This window comes from Myxine glutinosa, chromosome 1, assembly GCF_964187855.1.
Source record: "Myxine glutinosa chromosome 1, kmMyxGlut1.1, whole genome shotgun sequence".
NCBI lineage: Eukaryota > Metazoa > Chordata > Myxini > Myxiniformes > Myxinidae > Myxine > Myxine glutinosa.
This window is the reverse complement of record NC_136261.1, coordinates 274,668,625-274,673,624: the sequence shown is the minus strand read 5'-3', so window position 1 is coordinate 274,673,624 and position 5,000 is coordinate 274,668,625. Positions and strand designations below refer to the sequence as shown.

The following is a 5,000-nucleotide window of genomic DNA, read 5'->3' as shown; positions in this document are numbered from 1 at the left end:
AGTGGTGTTGATGTGGCCAAAGTGGTGTTGATGTGCCCAAAGTGGTGTTGATTTGGCCAAAGTCGTGCAGATGTGGCCAAAGTCGTGTAGTCGTGCAGATGCGGCCAAAGTCGTGTCGTCGTGCAGATGTGGCGAAAGTCGTGTAGTCGGTGTAGGTGTCGCCAAAGTCGTGTAGTCGTGCAGATGCGGCCAAAGTCGTGTCGTCGTGCAGATGTGGCGAAAGTCGTGTAGTCGGTGTAGGTGTCGCCAAAGTCGTGTAGTCGTGCAGATGTGGCCAATGTCGTGTCGTCATGCAGATGTGGCGAAAGTCGTGTAGTCGGTATAGATGTGGCCAAACTCATGCAGATGTGGCCAATGTCGTGCAGTTGTGGCCAAACTCGTGCAGATGTGGCCAATGTCGTGCAGTTGTGGCCAAACTCGTGCAGATGTGGCCAAAGTCGTGCAAATGTGGCCAAAGTCGTGCAGATGTGGCCAAAGTCGTGCAGATGTGGCCAAAGTCGTGCAGATGTGGCCAAAGTCGTGCAGATGTGGCCAAAGTCGTGCAGATGTGGCCAAAGTCATGCAGATGTGTCCAAAGTCATGCAGATGTGGCCAAAGTCGTGCAGATGTGGCCAAAGTCGTGCAGATGTGGTCAAAGTCATGCACATGTGGCCAAACTTGTGCAGATGTGGCCAAACTTGTGCACATGTGGCCAAACCCATGCAGATGTGGCCAATGTCGTGCAGATGTGGCCAATGTCGTGCAGATGTGGCCAAACTCATGCAGATGTGCCCAAAGTCGTACAAATGTGGCCAAAGACGTGCAGATGTGCAGATGAGGCCAAAGTCATGTCGATGTGGCCAAAGTCATGCAAATGTTGTGAAAGTCGTGCAGACGTGGCCAAAGTTGTGCAGACGTGGCCAAAGTCGTGCAAATGTGGCCAAAGTCGTGCAAATGTGGCCAAAGACGTGCAGATGTGGCCAAAGTCATGTCAATGTGGCCAATGTCATGCAAATGTTGTGAAAGTCGTGCAGACGTGGCCAAAGTTGTGCAGACGTGGCCAAAGTCGTGCAGACGATGCCAAAGTTGTGCAGACGTGGCCAGATTTGTGCAGACGTGGCCAGATTCGTGCAGACGTGGCCAGATTCGTGCAGACGTGGCCAGATTCGTGCAGACGTGGCCAGATTCATGCAGACGTGGCTAGATTCATGCAGACGTGGCCACTCGTGCAGACGTGGGCAAACTCGTGCAGACATGGGCAAACTCGTGCAGACGTGGCCAAACTGTGCAGACGTGGCCAAACTCGTGCAGACGTGGCCAAACTCGTGCAGACGTGGCCAAACTCATGCAGACGTGGCTAAACTCATGCAGTTGTTGTCAAAGTCATGTAGATGTGGCCAAAGTAGTACAGATATGGCCAAAATAGTGCAGATGTGGCCAAAGTAGTGTAGATATGGCCAAAATAGTGTATATATGGCCGAAGTAGTGTAAATTTGGCCAAAGTCGTGTTGATGTGACTATTTGTGCGTGTCGATGTGGCCAACGTGCGGTGTTGATGTGGTCAATGCTTTGTGTCGATGTGGTCAAAGCCGTGTCGATGTGGTCAAAGCCGTGGCGATGTGACCAACGCCATGTCAATGTAACCAATGCGTCATGTCGATGTAACCAATGTGGCTGAGGTCATATGTAGATGTGGCCAAAGTCGTGTGGATGTGGCCAATGTATCATGACGATGTGACCAATGTGTCATGACAATGTGACCAATGTGGCTTGTCAATGTGACCAATGTGGCTTGTCAATGTGACCAATGTGGCTTGTCAATGTGACCAATGTGGCTCATCAATGTGGCCAATGCGTCGTGTCGATGTGGCCAAAGTATCATGACGATGTGACCATTGTGTCGTGACGATGTGACCAATGTGCCGTGTCGATGTGGCCAATGTGTCGTGTCGATGTGGCCAATGTGTCGTGTCGATGTGGCCAATGTGTCGTGTCGATGTGGCCAATGTGTCGTGTCGATGTGGCCAATGTGTCGTGTCGATGTGGCCAATGTGTCGTGTCGATGTGGCCAATGTGTCGTGTCGATGTGGCCAATGTGTCGTGTCGATGTGACCAATGTGTCGTGTCGATGTGGCCAATGTGTTGTGTCTATGTGGCCAATGTGTCGTGTCGATGTGGCCAATGTGTCGTGTCGATGTGGCCAATGTGTCGTGTCGATGTGGCCAATGTGTCGTGTCGATGTGGCCAATGTGTCGTGTCGATGTAACCAATGTGGCTGAGGTCATATGTAGATGTGGCCAAAGTCGTGTGGATGTGGCCAATGTATCATGACGATGTGACCAATGTGTCATGACAATGTGACCAATGTGGCTTGTCAATGTGACCAATGTGGCTTGTCAATGTGACCAATGTGGCTTGTCAATGTGACCAATGTGGCTCATCAATGTGGCCAATGCGTCGTGTCGATGTGGCCAAAGTATCATGACGATGTGACCATTGTGTCGTGACGATGTGACCAATGTGCCGTGTCGATGTGGCCAATGTGTCGTGTCGATGTGGCCAATGTGTCGTGTCGATGTGGCCAATGTGTCGTGTCGATGTGGCCAATGTGTCGTGTCGATGTGGCCAATGTGTCGTGTCGATGTGGCCAATGTGTCGTGTCGATGTGGCCAATGTGTCGTGTCGATGTGGCCAATGTGTCGTGTCGATGTGACCAATGTGTCGTGTCGATGTGGCCAATGTGTTGTGTCTATGTGGCCAATGTGTCGTGTCGATGTGGCCAATGTGTCGTGTCGATGTGGCCAATGTGTCGTGTCGATGTGGCCAATGTGTCGTGTCGATGTGGCCAATGTGTCGTGTCGATGTGGCCAATGTGTCGTGTCGATGTGGCCAATGTGTCGTGTCGATGTGACCAATGTGTCGTGTCGATGTGACCAATGTGTCGTGTCTATGTGGCCAATGTGTCGTGTCGATGTGGCCAATGTGTCGTGTCGATGTGGCCAATGTGTCGTGTCGATGTGGCCAATGTGTCGTGTCGATGTGGCCAATGTGTCGTGTCGATGTGGCCAATGTGTCGTGTCGATGTGACCAATGTGTCGTGTCGATGTGACCAATGTGTCGTGTCTATGTGGCCAATGTGTCGTGTCGATGTGGCCAATGTGTCGTGTCGATGTGGCCAATGTGTCGTGTCGATGTGGCCAATGTGTCGTGTCGATGTGACCAATGTGTCGTGTCTATGTGGCCAATGTGTCCTGTCGATGTGGCCAATGTGTCGTGTCGATGTGACCAATGTGTCGTGTCTATGTGGCCAATGTGTCATGTCTATATTATATGGCCAAAGTCGTGTCAATGTGGTTAATGCCTCAAACGTCCAAAAAAATATTCTACACTAACTTCTATTCCAACGCCTATATTACAGACAACTCACCATCGTGAGTAAAGTGTAACTTGCAGAACACACGTCATACCTTTAAAATAAATGTTCATCCTCACGTCATACCATGCGTAGACCTATACAGGATACACGTTTGAAGAAATCATTTTAATATCTGCAGACTACATATACATTCCAATACTTATGCATTGCTTACGTCATTTATTTATGACGAAGCAGTGGACGTAATCATGTAACTACAATGGCCGAGACATTTTAGGAGGAAGAAGAACAGTATCCACAAGGCAGCGGAAGAAGAACACAACTATGGCATGGTAGTGGTACAGGCTCAAAGTTTTGAGGGCAGCGACAAAAGATGGTCGATAATGAGGACGCACAAAGACAGAAAGACTCCTGCTCGGGGAGAAATGTCTCAAAATAACGACGGTTACCTGGCTTCACGTCGCCGCTCCCTGCTGCTTCGCCTCCCTCCTGTTCATCGCAGAATGCTTCGCCAAATGTAGCCTAGTTGTGCTTGGGTTGTGCTGAGGGTCCGAGGGGGGCGGGGGGGGGGGCTGCAAGTTTTCACAGTTGAAATTTACGCGCCCGGTCCGAGTCGAGACTCCTCCAGCAGGCGAAGCCAATGACACAAAATGTGCCCCATTTGTCAGAGCGGCAGATCTCGTCATCCCCGCATGTGCGGCGTCCCATTGGCTACTCGGCGATCACGTGATGTTTCAACTTTGCACTGCTGCCCGTGGTGGTGGAGGAGGTGTTTAAGGAGCAGCGTCCAAACGACATACGCTTAGGGAAAAAATTGCGATTCTGTATATCATCCTCAGAGGCGTCAATTTATGGGCATGAGCGCCTTCCTGACAAACGCCAAGTGTGTGGAGCCCAAGTTTCCTCCATGCGAGGATTATGTGCAGGGAAGCTACATTCCGGACCTCCGGACCGAGTACTATCGGCCTTGCGCGAGCGACGGGGCCGTTCGTCCCGCGCTGTGCCGAGCAGCCTGTGGCGCCCTCACCCTGCCTGGGGGAGCCGGGTCCTCGTCGCAACCTCTGCGGGGCTCGAGACCGATCCCGGAGGCCGCCATGGACACGCCGGACGAGAGCGGAGCCACGGTGGGATTATCGGACGGTGCGGCGGACGAGCGTGGCTCGGTTTGCTCGTTCCCGATGGACGCCTCGCAACCCATCGTTTACCCGTGGATGAAAAGGATCCACGTTAGCGCGGGTGAGTCCGCGCGGCCATTGTGTCTTTGCCTCGGTCTCATCAAAAGGCGCGTGACGGGGAGAGCGCACGCGCGCGCGCACCCAGAACGGCGGCGGCGCGCGCCCCGCGACCACGATCGCTCGCGCCATAAATTTTTACGGCTTCGAATTGACACGATGCCCGTCCGGCTCTCGGCGCCGCGTGTCCATTAGTCCGACGGAGCCGGACACCCGATCGGCCCTTTTGGAGCTCGTAAAATCGCAGGCGGCGCCCGGCCCGAGAATGTCGCGAACGGCCGCGAACCGCTAGCACCATCAAAGGCCGCGCACATCAAGGCCCGCGTCGTTTTGCCTGCGTCTTTCTCTATGTTTGTCTGCCCCCGTGAAGTATATGCCCACTTTTGTCGCACACCAGTCAACGGCAGCTACTC

General features: G+C 52.9%; 1 pseudogene across 1 annotated transcript in view; it reads left to right on the top strand.

Annotated features, from left to right (window-relative positions):
• The first annotated feature begins 3,892 nt into the window (after positions 1-3,892).
• The window catches only part of LOC144894358 (homeobox protein Hox-C4-like), a 1,489-nt pseudogene continuing 381 nt past the window's right edge, over positions 3,893-5,000 (top strand). Inside the window, exons 1-2 of the transcript XR_013625047.1 lie at positions 3,893-4,591; positions 4,985-5,000. The exon at positions 4,985-5,000 is cut by the window's right edge and continues 381 nt beyond it. The product of XR_013625047.1 is annotated as a homeobox protein Hox-C4-like (transcript). The remainder of the gene's footprint in view (positions 4,592-4,984) is intronic.